The sequence below is a fragment of the Mesocricetus auratus genome, unplaced genomic scaffold (assembly GCF_017639785.1).
Source record: "Mesocricetus auratus isolate SY011 unplaced genomic scaffold, BCM_Maur_2.0 Super-Scaffold_100030, whole genome shotgun sequence".
Lineage (NCBI taxonomy): Eukaryota > Metazoa > Chordata > Mammalia > Rodentia > Cricetidae > Mesocricetus > Mesocricetus auratus.
In genome coordinates, this window is record NW_024429211.1 from 2,404,631 (window position 1) to 2,423,720 (window position 19,090).

Consider the following 19,090-nt stretch of genomic DNA (forward strand, 5'->3'; position numbering starts at 1 on the left):
TAGAGAAAGGGCATTTAATGTAGCATCTCCACTATTGCTTAGATTGACAGTTGGTGTCATCTTTGCAGATCTCTGGAATCTCCATAGTGACAAATCTCTCCTGTAATGTATAATGGCGCCCCCTATTAAGGAATCTCACTCTTCTCCCCATGATTGTAACTTCCTGCTCTCCGATATCAATGTATTCCCTCTGGTTCTCTGAATCTCCTCTCAGATGCTTTTTCTCTCCCCCATTTCTCCCAATCTGCTTAGTATGTTTTGTCCCATTCCCATTCCCTGGGGACACTCACTATTACCCAGGCTCCCTGGCAGTGAGGTACTCATAAGGAATGTTCCATGGTTTATGTATTTTTCTGCGGAAAAATACTGCATTGTGAAAATATACCATAATTTCTCTACCCACTATTCACTTAAGGGACATATAGGATGCTACCAGTTTATGGCTAATGCAAATAATGTTACAATGAACATTGTTGCACAGATATGCATTTTGTATGAGTATGCGTCTTTTGGGTGTATGCTTAAGACTGTAATTGTGGAATCATGTAGTAGAATAATTGCCAAATTCCTGAGGAGTAGTCATCCTGATTTCCAAAGTGTCTGCATATTTTGACACTCCCACCAGCAGTGAAGGAGTGTTCCCCTTTCTCCACATTCTTTCCAGCATATACTGTCAATGGTGTTTTTTTTTTTTTTGGTTTTTTGAGACTGGGTTTCTTTTGGAGGTTGTCCTGGAACTCACTCAGTAGACCAGGCTGGCCTGGAAGTCACAGAGATCTGCCTGCCTCTGCCTCCCAAGTGCTGGGATTAAATACGTGCACGACAAATGAACGGCTTGGTGTTTTTTTTTTTTAGCAAATCTGACAGGAATAAAATTGTATCCCAGATTTGTTTTGATTTACATTTCCCTGATGAATAAGGATGCTGAAAATTTTCTTAATTGTTTGTCAGTTATTTTAGACTCCTCTATGGAGAATTCTAAATAATTTTGTACCCCACTTTTTAAGTGAATCCTTTGTTGTTTTGGAGACATGTACCTTGGAATTTTTTTTAGATCAGCCTTCTGCTGAATGTGGGGTTGGTGAATACATTTTCACATTCTGTGTGACGCAATTTTGCCTTGTTGACTATGTTCCTTCACTTATAGAAGCATCTCCATACCAGGAGATACCATTCATTAATTGTTTTTCTTAGTGTTTCTGCTACTGGTGTTATGTTGAAGAAGAAGTCTCCCATAACAATTCATTCAAGTGGATTTCCTACTTTCTTTTCTAAGAGGATCAGTGTAACTGAAACTTTGGTTTAATTTAATTCTTCTTGTTCTTCCTTACTAACACTTTGTCAATTTTCATCAAGTTAACTTTAGACTCTGAAAATATCAAGCTGTCATTATTGAGACTATACCCTATTTGTTACCCAATACTCTGAGAGGGCAACAAAGTATACTATTATATATTTACTTGTTATCTTCTTGGTGGCATTCAGGGACTCAGAGTTATGACTTTCCAATGTGGTTTTAAATTTCATTCTCTTCGGGCATACAGAAAATATTTCATTCTCATCCTGGACACTTGGGGAGGCTATAAGCTTTACCCAGAATGAAATGACAGACTATGGACACCTCCATTGAGGACATCAACCACCCTAGGGAAACGATGGTGTATTGGGAGGTTTGTGGAAGTGCCTGGGAGGAGGGGAGTGAGAGTGAGAGGGACATGAGATTGACATGTGTGGCAGCCTTTATTCTAATTTAAATTAAAAAATAAATGTACTTTAATGGTGACAGTGTGGTAGTTCACAAGTCTCTTGCAAGTTATGAATGCGCTAGATCTATTTTTCTTCTTGGGTTTCTTATTTTTGTATATTTTGAAACTCTTTAGAATGAGTGTCTGCTATGCCAGACTTTGAATATCTGTTCCTTATAGTAAAGTTGTGATTTGAAAATATTGTTAATACAGAGGTATCTGTCACCTGTGTATCTGTTGAAACATTTTTCCTCTTTTTCAATGTTGATCAATGGAACTTTAGTTCATGGCATTGCTGAAGACTTGAGACATCAGCACATAAAACCTCAATGCATTTCAGGCAGGCAAAAATCAGGCTACCTTCAAATCATTGTGTTATTAACCAGCTAGGGAAAGGAGAACTTTTAAAGAACAAACACAGTTAATGCATTTCACATAGAATTTGCTTACCCTGATATACAGCTGCCTTAATCAATAGGACAAAAGAATATGCCACATGAATTTTGTAGAACATAAAATTGCTGAATAATAAATTTTGAAAATCAAGAAATTATAGGCATGACTATACATTATTATTATTAAAAGAAAGAGGGAATGTCCCTTTGGTACAGATGGTATCACTGTGTCATCTGCAAATTTATCTGCAAATTAAGAAAATGTGCTTAATCTTACTGAAGCAACAATGTGTAAAATACCTATATGCATATATATATATACTTATATATGATATAACATTATATTTCATGTTCACAAAATTATATTTATAAATTGTGGTTATACAACAATATATGTTACATAGATTTGTTTTGTATACCATATATATATATATAACATATATAATTAGAGCACTAAAACATATTAGAAATTTCAAAGAAATTCACATAGAATGTTCAGCCAGATACAAAAGACATCACAGAGTCACTATCATAAAAATCCTGACAATACTGGAGATTGTCTATTAGAGAGCTGCACTCTTTTCCAAATCAGTTAGACATTTGCACGGTAACTGGTTACAATTATGTAGTGCAGTCTATTGCTGAATAGATGCAAATTCAATGGTGGATTATACTTCATTATCTCTTCTAAATCAATTCCCCTGCTGCCTTCACACAAACCTCAAGAGGGAGACATAGATGATTCAGGAGTTCTGACATACATCTGCAAGTACTGTCCTCAGGAAAGCTTTGGCTACATTCTGAAACTCAATTACCCCTGAACAGATAAAAGACCCCCTGTCTTCCAAGACAAATGCAATTAACAAACTATTCCTGTTATATGCAAGAGACAGATTCTTATGACATAGGAAATTCTTGGATTGTTTGATTTCTTGTAGTATAACTTTGATCAACATTATCCGTTCAGCACTATAGCAATGGATCCAGCCTTATTGAATGTTTAATTTCATTAAAACTGTGAACAGTGTGACACTTGAATTTTTAAAGTCCTAACATTAGTAATACTGATTTCAGAATTTAGAATCTGGTGTACACCAAGGAGTCGTGCTGCTGAATCTCCATGAGAAATCCATTGTGGAAATATTTATTGTATTACATTTTTATTAAGGAATTATATGAGTGCTTGAAATTATAAACAGTAATATCTGTAAACATGCATGTAAATTATGTAGTCAAACCTGAACCACTAGCTTGAAAAATGATTGTGTTGCAGTGAACTGGTTCTTTTATTAATTTTCCTTTTTCACTTCTTTTTTCCTTTTTCCCTTCATTTTTAAATTTATTTTTCAGTTTAAATTTAGATAAGAAACAAGGTTGCTTCACAAGTGAATTCCAGATCCTTCTCCATTTCCCTCCCCTCCTACCTTGCCCTTTCTCCAGTCCCTCCATTATCCCCTCATTTCCCAGGGAGGGTGAGGCCCTCCATGGGGGAGTCCATAGTCTGTCATTTCATCAAGGGCAGGGCCTAGACCCACCCCAAGAGTTCAGAGTGAGAGTGCATCTCACATCGTTGGATGGGAGTACAAAGTCCATGTGTATACTAGGGATGAGTACTGATCTACTGCCCAAGGCTCAATAAACTACCTAGGCCTCCTCACTGACACCCCCATTCAGGGGGTCTTGATCAGTCCCATGCTGGATTCCCAGGCTGATGCCTGGGTTTCAAAAGTTAACCTTTGTCATGTCAGCTGTTTCTGGGGATTAAAACAGCCCAGGCTTAATTCTTTGGTCATCAGTCCTCCCATTTCGTTACTGGCTTTCTTGAGTTCAGCTCAATGCTTAGCCATGGGAGTGTGCCTCTTCTTCCATTAGCCACTGAATGAAATTTCTGTTGTCCAGAATCTCTGGCCATAGGATTTTAGGCTGGCACTCCCCAGATCTATTTCTAAAATCCATATATGAGACAGTACATGTCATGTCTCTCTTTTTGTGACTGTGTTACCTAACTCAGGATGATTTCTTCTAGTGTCATCCATTTGCCGGGAAATCTCCAGATTCCATTGTTTTTTTTCTACTGAAGAGTATACCAATGTGTAAATATACACATTTTCTCTATCCACTCTTCGGTTGAGGGGCATCTAGGTTGCTTCCAAGTACTGGCTATTACAAATAATACTGCTCTAAATATAGTAGAACATACATCCTTGTTGTATGAATGGGCATCTTTTGGATATATGCCTAAGAGTGGAGTTGCTGAGTCTTGTGGTAGGTTTATTCCCATTTTTCTGAGGAATCTCCATACTGATTTCCAAAGTGGCTGAACAAGTTGGCACTCCCACCAGCAATGGGGGAGTGTTCCCCTTTTACAACATCCTCTCCAGGATAAATTGTCATTTGTGTTTTTGATTTTAGCCATTCTGAATGGAGTGAGATGGTATCTAAGAGTTGTTTTGATTTGCATTTCACAGATGGCTAAGGATATTGAGCAATTTCTCATGTTCCTATCAATCTTTTTATACTCCTCTATTGAAAATTCTCTATTTAGTTCTTCAGCCCACTTTTTAATTGAATCCTTTGGTGTTTTGGAGACTTGCTTCTTGAGTTCTTTGTAAATTTTGGAGATAAGCCATCTGTCAGATGTGGGATTAGTGATTAAATTTTCCCATTCTGTGGGCTGCCCTTTTGTCTTGCTGACTGTGTCTTTTGCCTTACAGAATCTTCTAAGTTTCAGGACATTCCTTTTAATAATTGTAGATCTCACTGTCTTTGCTACTGGTGTTGTGTTCAGGATGGTCTCTCCTGTACCAATTGGTTCAAAGGTACCATCCAGTTTCTCTCCTGAGCAGTTCAGTGTGACTGGATTTATTTTGAAGTCTTTGATCCATTTGGACTTAAATTTTGTACATGACAATAAACATGGTTCAATCTGCATTCTTCTACATGCCAGTTATTCCAGCACCATTTGTTGAAGTTGCTTTCTTTTTTCCATTGTATATTTTTAGCTTCTTTGTCAAAGATTCGATGTTCATACATGTGTGGGTTAATATCGTGGTTTTCATTTCAATTCCATTGGTCTACCTGTCTATATCTGTTCCAATACCAAATTTGATGTCAGGGATGGTGATGCTGCTTGAGGTTGCCTTTTTGATCAGGGTTGTTTTGGCTATCCTGTCTTTTGTTTTCCATACAAAATTGATCATAGTTTTGCTGTGCATATTTTTAGTGAAGCTACACATTTAAAATACATACATGAAATACCATCTTACAGTTAGAATTCAGAAGAAAGCTGCATTTATTTATTTTTTATGTATTTATTTATTTTTTATCATTTTTTATTTTAATTTTAACTAGCTTGTAGAGGGAAAGCTGCATTTATATTTGGGATATTGGGTCCTGCCATGAAATTTCAAGTACCTTTTCTTATGCCATCCCCTGAGGGCACCTTAATCAATCTCCTTCCCTTATTTGGTGACATGAACAGAGCAGAACAACTGAAATTCAAACGGTAAAATGCAGCCACTTTTATTATTTTCATGAAATAAAGAATAGTTTGTAATGGGAAAAATAAAGTTCTCTCTACATCTTGCAATTAATCAAAAGCAAAATTTTCAGTTTAAAAATACAAACTTTATTATATAATGACATTTACTTTGTGCATGATTTATCTTGTATCTTAAATATACATGTAGATTAACTCTGAAAATTCCTCATGGAAGCCCTGCCCTTCTTGCAGAGCAGAGTGGGGATGGAGTGGTGGTGAGGCATTGGGAGGATTGGTGGTTGGGGGAGGAGATGAAGCAGAGGGAACTGAAAGTGTCACGTGTAAAAAGTGGAAAAAATATGGAAATAATACATGTAGATTAAAAAAGTTATTCCATCATATATATATATATATATGTGTGTGTGTGTGTGTGTGTGTGTGTGCATGAGTTAGTGTGTATATGTATGTATGTATGTACATATATATTCATATATTATTTCATGTTTGTATATTGTAGTATCATTATTGTAATTCAAAATTCACACTGAATCTTTTATATTATATGCATGCATTTAGATGTATTAAATACAGTATTTTTAATATCAGAGATAAAATGGACAAACTCTGTGGTCCATACCATTTCTAGAGAGAAATAAAGATACAATGACCTTCAATGTTTTAGCATTATAGACTTTGAGTTATCTTCATGGTTCTATTTTTATTTTATGGTGGTTCCTAGGACAGCCAGTTAGACATAACTGTCAGCATCAGGTTCATTTGGAAAACTGTATGTATACACTATAGTCTCAGAGTACGCATTTTTCAAAACCAGGCATACTGGTATCATAGAATTCCTGACCATTAGAGAAGTGTGTTCCCAGGATGCCCTCTGTTTTTTATTGCCCAGCTCAGATGCTCAGGTATATTCCTGTACAAAAGAAATTGTATCATGAATCAGTTAGTTCTTATAAACATCTGCATACAACCACTATTTGATTGTTATGTGTTTACTATTGTCTCATGAATTTCTAACACCAGAAAAAAATCCATAATTATTATAGACTATTTATCTATCAAAACTTCCAATATCCCTAGGCACAGGATTAATTAAGAAGGGATTTATTATAGGGATTCATATATTTAATCAGGTAATTGTTGAGGAGAGTTGGAATTTTTTTCCTAGAACATCTTCCAAGGATTACAACTCATTTTCTAGTAGATGTTTCCGTTCAACTGCCTTAAATGAACTCAGTACTTATTGAACAGTGACTAAAAATATAAGTTACAGAACTAGAAGAGATTTGACAATTAGAGATTATTTCTGTTATGTGTAATTCTGTGTACTTTAGAAAATAAAATACATATCTAATAATATTAATGGATACATTGTGAATTAGAACACCATCAGCTACTTTATAAATTAGTATGGGGATTCCTCAGGAAAATGGGAATCAGTGTAACACACAAGACAGCAATTACACTCTTAGGCATATACTCAAAAGATGCCCTCTTATACAACAAGGATGTCTGTTCCACTATGTTCATAGCAGCATTATTTTTAATAGCTATACACTGGAAGCAACCTAGATGCCCCACAACTGAAGAGTGAATAGAGAAAATGTGGTACATTTAAACAATGGAATACTACTCCACAGGGGAAAAATGGAAAATTGAAATTTGCAGGCAAATGATTGGCAATAGAAGAAACCATCCTGAGTGAGGTAACCCAGTCACAAAAAGACAAACATGGTATGTACTCACTCATATATGGATTTTAGACATGGATCGGGGATTGTCAGCCTGCAATCCTAGTGCAAGTGAGTCTGGGAAGCAGGGAGGTTCCCAGAGAAGTGGAAAGAGGCAAGATCTCCTGAGCAGATTGGGAACTTTGGGGGAGAAGTGAGGGAACCAGGAAAAGAGAGGCAGATAAGAGGAGGGGGAGACATGGGGGAGCAGTGTAAAAATAGAGGAGACCAGGATGAGACATAATAGTTTTAGTCATTATAGATTTGAGGAGAGAGTTGACACTATTGAGATTTCCAGAGATGTACAATGATAACACCAACTAAAAAACTGAGTAATAGTGGAGATACTACATTAATAGCCCCTACCTGATGATAAGTTTGATGACTACCCTTTGTGATATCATAGAACCTTCATCCTGTGACTGATGGAAGCAGAGACATATACTCACAGCTAAACACTGAAATGACAATCTGGAACCCAGTGACAGATGTAGGGGTGATGAGCAAGCCGGTCAAGACCATGCTGGTGAAACCCATAAAGGCAGCAGATTGGACAAGAGGGAGTTCTTGAACCCCAGACTGATTGCTAAGATTCCAACAGGGGACTGATCCAGACTCCATGAATGCAATGACAGTGAGAAGGCCTCAGAAATCTCTTGGCCCTGGGTATTAGACTTGTGTAAATCACATCATACAAATGAAATTTGGGAGCCTATTCCACATGGAGGGATGCTCGCTCAGCCTTGACACATGGGTAATGGCCTAGGTCCTGCCATGGATTACATGACAGACTCTGGAGATCCCCATGTAGGGCCTTACCCTCCCTCTGGAAGGATGTGGAAATTGGGCTGGGGGTGGGAATAGGACTAGTGGAGGGAGACAGGAGGTACCATGATTGACACTTGAAGCATGCATATTTCTAATTTAACTTAAAAAAATTAAAAAAAAAGAGTAATCCAGAAACAATTGTCAGGGGAACAAATTCACTATGAGAATAAATCAGTGAACCACTAAATTAGACAGTAAGTATGGGTAAAAACACTACAAATAATACTACAAAGTACATTAAGAAATGGCTGTAGTTATTACACTTCACTTCAAATGTCTAGACGGACTGTTTATGAATTAAACATTTCAATATAAGTTAGAGTTGGTAAGTGGAGAGATGAAGCAGTTGGTAAGAATGTTTGTCCTGAAAGAGTGAGACTCCAAGTTCAAACTATCAAACCCATTTTAAAAATAAAGCATATCTGTGTTAAAACCTTAGCATTGAGGATTTGAAGTGGTTGGATTCTGGGGACTTAGGATACATTAATAATACAATATCCTAATTGGTGTTTGAATAGTAGCACATAATCACACATGCACACTAGAAGAAAACAAGAATTCAACCATATGCATCTTGCAAGTACATGTTTTATCTCTAATAATAGAGATATCTAAAAATTCACTACCACACAATCAAGTAAAATAGACTTTAAATCAAAAGACAAAGAGAAGATACGAGAAGAGGCATTGAAAAACACTACTAGTGATGGCAATTTGATTAAATGACTAATTTACATATGGACACTCAAGACCAAACCACACAAACTGGAAAGCAAAGAAGTGTTTAAGGTTAACAGAGGAGCACATTTGCTTCATTTAAATTTATTGAGAATTGTGTTGACATTTATGAATATTGCATCTTTCCTGTATTTTATTAGTATTGTATTAGTAATTTTGATTCTGGACTGTACTTTTGTACTTTTGATTCTGGACTGTAAGATGGAATAGAAAATATTGTGTTTACGCTGATGAGAAAGGACACTGAACAATCCTTTATGTGTATTTTGACCATCTAGCATGCATCTTTTGACAATTATCTTTTTATATCTGTACACTATATTTTGATTTGGTTATTTGGTATTTTGATGTCTAGTTTTTTGAGTTAATTGTATATTTTGGAGATCAGCCTTCTATCAGATGTGGACTTGGTAAAAATCTCTTTCCATTCTGTGGGCTGCCATTTTGTCATGTTGGCTGTGTAATTTTTTGTACAGAAGCTGTTCAGTTTCAGGATGTTGAATTTACTAATTGTTGATCTCAGTGTTTGTGCTGATGGTGTTATATTCAGAAAGAAGTCTCCAATGCTAATGCATTCAAGATTGGTTTCTACTTACTCTTCTATCAGGCTCAGTATAACTGAATTTATGTTGAGGTCTTTGATGCTCTTGAATTTGAGTTAAGTCTCTTGTTATGCCAAAACCAAGCTGCTTTTATTACTATAACTATATAGTAGAGAAAGAAGTCAGGGATGGTGATAACTTTGCAAATGTAAATCCAAACAGCACTGAGATACCATCTTATACCTGTCATAATGTTTAAGATAAAAAATGCTGACACTTTATGCTGGAGAGTATAAGGAAAAAGGGGAGTTCTACACCACTGCTGGTAGACTGTAAACTTCTACAGTCATTTTAGAACTCAATATGGCAGTTTCTCAGAAAATTGGAAATAAATCTACCTCAACACCCCAAAAAACCAAAAAAATCATGTATAGCTGCGTTTTACTTATACATGTTATTTACTATCAAGGAATTATGGCATGAATATATTTTACCTGTACTTACAGAATGTGGGTAATATACCAGTGATAAATAGGTTTCATTGTGTCAAAGTCAAAATTGATGTGCAGAATAAGATGCTGCGCTAATTTTCAATGTAGAAACACTATTTAAAGTACACTCATGAATTTCCAGCTTACAGTTAGAATTCAGAATATACCTTCATCGATAATTAGGATAATATATTTTGCAATAACATATGAAACACATTTTCATACAAAGTCCCCTGTTGGCACCTTTTCTTAATCAAGACACTCCTCTCATTTGATGAAATGAAGAGAGCAGAACAACATACTTTTTCAGAGTGAAATACAGGCAGTCTTATTATTTTATGAGATAAATTATACTTGGAAATAGGAAACAATGAAGTCACCATTATTTTTTCTCTCCTAGTTGCTATTACTCAAAAGCAAAATAACAAGTAAGTAACACAAGATTTGTTTGACATTGATGTTTCCTGTGTGTATGTTTACATACCTTGGATCTTAAAAATGCACATGGATTAACTAAGGAAACTTCATGACATATAAATGTATATGTATATATATATACATACGTATGTATGTATATATGCATGTGTTTGTGTTTGTGAGAGAGAGAGAGAGAGAGATTGTGAGTGTGTCTACATATATATCCATATATTATATTGTGGTTCCATTATATTAATATAAAAATTCCCACTGATTTAATTATAGAATATACATGCATTTAGAAGTATCAGATACACTCTTTAGAATATCAGATTTAAATTTTACTAACTCAGAGGTCCTTACCTTATCTAGACACAAATAAGGATACAATGATCTACATGTGGTGAGAAATATAGTGTTTGAATTGTATTCATGGTGCAATTTATGTTATCGAGTGGTTCTATAGACAGTTAATTAGACATCTCAGTAAACATAAGGTTCATTTGGAAATTTGTAAGTATGCGCTCTAGGATCAGATTTTCAAAACTAGGCATACTTGTATCACAGAGTTCCTCAACATGAGAGAAATGTAGTCCCAGGATGCTCTCTAGTTTTCTTGCCCAGCTAGGATAGTCAGGTACCTTCCTGTTCACTAGAAATTTGATCATGAATCACTTAATTCTTAGAAATAACTGCATACAACCCCTATTTGATATGTATGAGAGTAGTCTTGGTTCAATAATAATTAGCAGCAGAAAAATGCATAATTTTTATACACTGTCTAGCTCTCAAAACTCACAGTATCCATTCGTGCAAGAAAAATTAAGGAACAGCTTATTAGAGGTGCTCATTGATTTAATCCTGTAAATGTGAAGGAGAATTCAGACTATTTTTTTGGAATGTTTGCCATGGAGTACAACTCATTTTCCAGCAGATGTTTCCATATTGCTGGATACACAACTGCCTTAAATAAAATTAGTTATAATTGAAGAAAGAAAAAGAATATAAGTTTAAGAACAAAAAGCAATATTGACAATTGGAGATGATATCTGTTATTTCTCTGAATTCTTGAAAATACAAAACATATGAATTAGAATACCAGCACTGAAGAAATTACATTGTTGACATTTGCAAACATAACTGAGCAATCACATAAAATGCCTTAAAACAAACACAACATTTTTGAGAATTTAGATATAATTACAATTTTATTTTCTCATTTAAATTGATCTTATTTCTATATTATTAAGTCAATGTGAGATAGTTTAATTGAGTAGGTCCTATTTGTAGGAGAGCTTTATGAATCATTTATTTCTTTAATCCTGGAAACTTTATACAGAGCTCCCTAGTAAGTATAAATTATTTCAGATCAAGTATATATTAATATATGGAAATATTACAGTCTTTTAAGAATATGTTACAAATTGATGTATATGATAATATATAGAGTAATACATTTCAAATAAATTTCCACCACATGAAAATACCACAGAGAAAAAAAAATACACTAACTAATCATAATGTGTAAGCTTGCTGATGTATAGAGTTGCACAAATGACAATCAGAATGATGCAGACAAGAATGAAGGTTTACTTGTTGCAAGTTAGAATCTAATTAAGATCTGATGGAAACTCAGTGCAAATTTCCTTTTGAAAGTATGTCTTGCCAATTTGTGGCATGTTTAATGGAAATTTAGATTTCATCCAATGTTCACCTTTCCATTATTCTGTTTCATTTACAGTACATAGGGAGGAGGGATAGAAAGCAGTGTACTGGTACATATGGGAGACAACAAATTAACTGCAGTCATTTGCTTTCCAAACCTGGGTTTTAAATTCCTGTGATACTGTGTAAGTATTGCATCAAAAATTGAATATTGGACAACTCCTACAGGAGGAAATCTGAACTAGTAAAAATTTGTGAACATACCTGGATTTAGCCAAAGCCTGGCTGTAAACCACCACAGAGAAAGGAAACTGTCCTGGAGTTCTGCAGGAGACTGTGACAATTAAAAACTAGGATAGATTTAGGTGATTGGTGGGATTTTCCTCAATCATGTATGAGTAAATACTCCTGTTTGCTGGGAAGGAAAAGTGTCCATTTCTCTGAGGCCACAGCTTCAACATCAGTATCTGTGATTTCTGGCACCATCATAGATCCTGCAGTGTGTGCAAAAATGTTTTAAATGTATGCTTGGTAAAAACTGGACTAGCATTGCTCAAATTTTCACTTGGAGCACACAGTATTTATGATTATGTCATCATTTGTTTCCTCCTCGGTTTTGAAATCTCTCTCCTGAATGGGCCCTAATGCATCTCTGAATGCTTGTCCTCCTCCATTAGGAGTCAATCACACCAAATAAATATGTCAATACTGGAGGAATTTTTTCAATCAGGCTCCAGGCTGAAGTTCAACTCTTAGCTGGATTCAGGCCATGATTGACTGTAAACAACTCCACAGGAATTGAAACAATGCCAGAGACCTGCAGTAGACATGGACTTTGTTGATTGGTGGGATTTTCAATAATCCTTTGAGGACTAACTGCTCTTGTTATTATGGGAAGGAAAGTTTCACCTCTCTCTAAAGCCACAGATTCAGCATTAGTATCTGTTGTTTCTAATTTAGTTATTGATCATGTAGTGGGTACAAGGAGATTTATTTTTAACTCAATTCTTAAAGAAACTTGGCTCCTGATCCTCTAATGGTCTTTAGACAAAACACTATAAATAGATATGTTTGGGAGAATACTTACTTAGCCATCTTAGAATCTGTGAATTTCAAATATCAGATTCCCCAAATAAGTGCAACTGTGGAATGTGGCCAGATATAAAAAACATTGCAAGCCAGTTGCAATTGGCAGCACAGAAGGCAGAGAATTAGGATTTCATATAGACAGCAAGGATATAGATACAAACAGGTGGTTATATGCTCAAATTACTTGCCTAGTGATGTGTTTCTCTTTATTTTATACAGGTCCTGCATAAAGTAAATTCTTCCCTGTGATCCATTTTCTGTATCATTGTTTCTGCTGCTATACAGGTTCATTTGTGAGAGTGAAATGAATCAGCAGCTTTACAGGAGATCTCAAATCTTTCCCAAGGATTTGCTTTCATTGGTGGTATTATGATCACTCTCCTTATTGGTTCAGATTCCCCGCACAACTTAAATGCACACAGGTTGTCAAGGAGAACAGGTATCTAATATGGAGGGAGTCATAATGGTGGGAGTAGGTATGGGAGACAGAAGAACAAGAGCGTATTCTGATGACGTCTCATTCATAAAAATTATCAGCAAAGCTTAAATAGAGCAGGTTTCTGTGTGGCAGAGGGAGCAGAAGTTCTCCATGGCAGTATTTGTTGCAAGGAGATAAGTCTACAGCTGGCAGAGCCTGGCCTACAGTCCTTCGACATATTCCTTACAGGCAGATAGGCAGACACAGAGATGTAGAATTGAACGAGCGTTAGTCTCTATGAATACAGTAGGAATATTAAGAAGATTTCCATTGTGCTATCATTAATTAAGGCCTTTTATGATATCTGACATGGATTAGGGGAGTCCAGCTGTTTCCTCTGCAACTGAGATAACCCTTGTGTGAATGACCATTGCATTGTAGTTTTATACATTTATTTATTGAGTGACTGACATTACAAGCATCAATATCTGTAAAAGTGTATGTAAAGGAGTTTCACAGACATGAAGGCTTTTCATGACCAATTATTGTGTTTCAATGAACTATATTAAGAAATAGTCATCAAGGAAGGAAGGTTATGCATAAATCTCCCATATACACTGTCAACCTCACTCTTCACTGACAGGCAGTACATAAGTCTTTTCAGGATTCATGTTGAATATGTCTGTGACAACTTTTTAAAACTCAATGAACTCCATAGAATTTACCAATGAAAAATATTTGTACTGTCATTATAAAGATATTGGAAATAGTCCTTAGAGATCCTGCGTAGCTGAATACAGAAAGCAGATTTTTGAGAACACAGATCTGTGGGAAATGAAAGGAAATTAATTAGGATAGCAAACATTAGGTGATTAAAAATGACATTTGAAATGAATGTGAACAAGAAACAATATATACTTACAGGAATTTTTCAATTTAAATACATATATCTTTCAAAACTGTTTTGTTTAATAATGAAAGATGGATTTTACTACAAATCATATACTTCTTAGCGAAAGGTTAGTAGTATGTAGACCTTAATATATGTTGATATATATTTAAATCCCGGGTTATAAATCTGATTGCCCTATGCGATGACTATGGATGTTATGATGTGTATTTTAGTCTAATGTCCCAATATTTTCTAATGTAAATTCTACTATTTCACTTTAAATTATGTTTTTGAGAACTCTGAAGCATATATTTTTCAAAACGTGTTGTTCTTTTTGTCTTTGTCTCCCAGTTAAATATTTAGAATGTTATTTTTCAGTAAAATTTATGACATGTGTATGAAATTTAGCCACATTAACTCTATCATGTGTGGTAAAAAACCATTCAAAGGAGCAACAAAATAATTTTTTATTAACTAAGGAAACATATTCACCAAGTAATTATGTTGTTATAAAAACTGGAGTATCTTTGTTGCTTGAATCATAATTTAATAACTGAATATTTCAGTTCATGTCCTTATTTATACCACCTACTTTTCTGATGGTTTGTGTATTATCAAACACACACACACACACACAAAGACACACACAAGCAAACACAACACATTTCATATTGGCACATAATTCCACTTATTATTGTGAACTTGAGAATAAGCAAACTATTTGTGCTTAGAATGTATGCTTTCAAAATGTTTCACTGTTTATGAACTTTTCTTAGATTACTTTTAGATTCTAGTACAAAATGAAAAATATATAAATCACAATATATGACAGTGTGTCAACTTAATATAAGATTATATGTTTTCCTGACGAATGGGAGAAGAGCCACAGAATTTAATTAAATTAAGCTTTCTTCTCAGAATATTTGTCATTATATGACTACATGAATTTGATACAATTAGAATATATGTTTTCCAGACAACAGACTCCATTATCAATTTTAATTTCTGACTTTCATTTTGTTTATGAATATAACTCTGTAATTTTATCTAACACAAAAGATTTAGATCACGACATATAAAGAATACAGAGGATACATAATAATTTGATTGCAATAAGTGTATCACTTTTTTCAGGGATATGATTGATTACATAGAAAATCTTTTCAATACTTTGTATTTTTTCTAACAAACATCAATTGGGCGCAGGCTCCAGAAATCATGAACAGTATTTACATATGACTATTATAAAGTAACTCCTGGGGGTCAATGTTTTTCTAAAGAACATATTGCTGATCAGGGGAAAGGTGAATAAAGGCACTATCAACCAACCATTTATTTAAAAAAAGAGAAACACAATTATTACTGCCAAAAAAAACAATATGCTTATTTTTAGTGTATACTGTTTGGACAAAGTCTCATTTTTCTCACTTGCTACCATTCTGTCACTTATTAACACATTTGTATTAATGTGGGCATCTTCATGTTGTCTTGGATAATGAGTGGATACATGGATATCCTGTGTTTCCAGTTGTTCCATCACGCCTCGGCAGAGACTCTCTGAATTCTCTCCCTGAATTCTGATAATCTGAATATGTGACCTATATTTCCTACCTTGCTACACACTGGCAGGTCATTCAAGAACAGGATAAAACAGGGATAAATACTGATGTTCTACTACCATAAGGCTCACAGATTACTTAGGCATCCTAACTGACATCCAAACTCCATGGGGATGGATCAATAACAAGCTGGCCAATCAGGGTTCATCAGGGTTCCAAGATGTCTCGCAAGTTCAGGTCACCATCTACTGTGGGCTTCACCAGCATGATCTTCACTCCCTTGCCAAACAAACCTGACTCTGTGGAAATGTGTTCCTAGAGTTTAATTCAGTGTTTAGCTGTGGATGTCTGGCTCTGTTTACATCAGCCAATGGATAAAGGCCATAGGATAGCACACAATGTAGTCATCAATCTCAATGTGTAGGAAGGGCATTTAATGTTGTCTCACCATAATTACTTCGATTGAGAGTTGGTGTCATTCTTGTAGATCTCTGGAAATCTCTATAGTGCTGATATCTCCTAAAACATAAAATGGCTCCATATATTATAGTATCTCTTATCCTGCTCTCTATTCTTCACCTGACTCAAACTTCCTGCTCCTCCATGTCCAGGTTTTCCATCTGCCCCCCCATCTCTTTATCTGAGTTCCTTTTTCTCTCCCCCAAAGCTCACAATCTGCTTAGTATGTCTTGTCCCATTCCCATTCTTCAGGGCACCTAGGGCACTCACTGTTATGCAGCCTCTGTTGTTTTTGAAATTCATACTGGCAATCCCCTGGTCTATATATAAAATCAATATATTAATAAATATATATTTAAAATTTGTGGCTCGATTACCTTACTCTTGGTGGATTCTTCTAGTGCCCTCCATTTGCCTGTGAATTTCAATAGTCCATTATATATATATATATATATATATATATATATATATTTCTGCAGAGTAATACTGCATTGTGAATATATACCAATTTTCTGTATCCACTCTTCACTTGAGGGTCATCTAGGTTCCTTCCAGGTTCTGGCTGACAGGAATGGAGATTTTCTTGTACAGAGCTATAGTCTTTTCTAAATAGCTAGAAATTTGCTCAGCAACTGGTCACAATTAAATAGAGGCATATTAAGTATTGTATTTCACATCATTCTCTCTCACAAGTCAATTCCCCTGCAGCCTTCACACAAACCTCAAGAACTGAGACATAGATGAATCAGCATCTGTGATGTAGATATGTAACAACTGCTGTCATCTGTTTCCACGCTTGTATTAGAAATCTCTTTACTGATTTGGTCCTAATACATCTCTAAGTGAAGCACTCATCCAATAGGAGGCAATCTCCATAAATAAAAATGTCAGTACAGGAGGCATTTTTCCAGTCAGCCTCTGGCCTAAAATCCAGCACTTAGCTGGATTTAGGCCAAGCTTGACTGAAAAACACCACATAGAAGGGAAACTGTTTAATAGACCTGCTGGAGATATTGTCTCATTAAACCTAGGATAGTGTAGGTGATGGCAGTATTTTCCATAATCCTGCCAAGACTAACTTCTCCTGTTTGCTTGGAAGGAAACATGACCCTGTTTCTTAAGGCACAGATTCAGCCTTTGTATCAGTGATTTATGACTAAGTCATGGATCCTGCAGTATGTGCAAGAAGATTTAGTTTTAGCTCAATTCTTGAACCAAACTGGGTTCTTATTCCTCAAATGTACAATTAGAGGACAGAGCCTAAATTGTTATGATTGGGAGAATTTTTACTTAGTCATCTGAGAATCTGTGAATTTCCAATTCCCAGATTCGACAAATATTTGAATCTGTGGCGTCGTACATGAAATTAAATCACATTACAATCCTGCAGCTAATTCCAGTACAGAATCATAATCAGCCTTCACAAGACAGAGACTGAAGAATTCATCTAGATAGCCTGGATAAAGATATAAGCAGGTGGATATATGCTCACCCCTACTTACCTAGGCATGCTTTTCTCTTTTGTTTATTGTATTCAGGTCTTGCATAAAGTAAATTATTCCCTGTGATCCATTTTCTGTACCGTGGTTTCTGCAGCAGCACATGTTTATTTGTTAGGGAGAAATGAATCAGCAGCTCTGAAGGAGATTTCCAAGCTTTGTGCAGCATTTGATTTCATTGGACAGATTGAGATCACTCTCCATACAACATAAATACACACAGACAGTGAGAGAACGGATAGCTTAGATGTTGTCAGAATTGTTGGATATTTCCAGGCATGCTCTGGCTATAATCTGAAACTCAATTGCTCCTGAACAGATGGAAGAGCTTCAGTCTATATTCTCAGAAAAAAGGCACTTAATTAACTATTCCTTTTATATGGTTGAGACAGATGGACTTTGAATTAGGAAATTCATGAATTGTTTGATTACTTGTAGTACATATTTGATTATCATTATGCTATAGCTCTATAACAATAGATTCATCCTTATTGAAACGTTTAATTTCTTTAAAAATGTGAAAATTGTTGAACGTGAAGTTCTAAAATCCCCACATTAGTAATACTGATTTTAGGATTTTTTTTGAGGCATAGACCAGGAATTCCTGCTGTTGACTCTCCCCTGAAACATCCATTGAGGGAATGCCTAATATATTGTATCTTTATTCATGAATTATATGAATGCCTGATATTAAAAGCAGTAATACCTGCTAAGCTGCATGTGAATTATATCCTCAAATCTGAACCCCTTGAATAACCAATGATGGTATGGCAGTGAACTGCACACTAGCACTCTTATTTAGCAGGGAATGGTACAAAGAAATCTCCAGTATCACTGTTCAATGATAGGAAATAAATATGATTTTCAAAATTCATGCTGACATTGTCTGGAAACATTGGCATAATTCCCTGCACTGCATTACAATTTACAAAGGAACATTCTTTGTTCTGACAGTGTCAATTCAAAAGGTATGCTCCTCACAGTACATCCATAGGATAAATACCCAATCTAGATTCTTTAGTCGACAGATCTGTAGCATTGAAAACAAACAGTAGGTGATTCAAATTTTCATGTGAATATCTAAGTTTCTCATACCTGTAATTTTCCATATCATTCAAATACTAAAA

At 35.3% G+C, this 19,090-nt stretch overlaps 1 long non-coding RNA gene across 1 annotated transcript; it reads right to left on the minus strand.

The window, feature by feature from the left end:
* Nucleotides 1-13,291: 13,291 nt before the first annotated feature.
* LOC121134762 lies at nucleotides 13,292-18,202 on the minus strand. Its single transcript, XR_005871968.1, has 3 exons — nucleotides 17,967-18,202; nucleotides 16,454-16,524; nucleotides 13,292-14,379 (listed from the first exon to the last, which is right to left on the minus strand). It is a non-coding gene; the product is annotated as an uncharacterized LOC121134762 (long non-coding RNA).
* Between the last annotated feature and the right edge of the window lie 888 nt (nucleotides 18,203-19,090).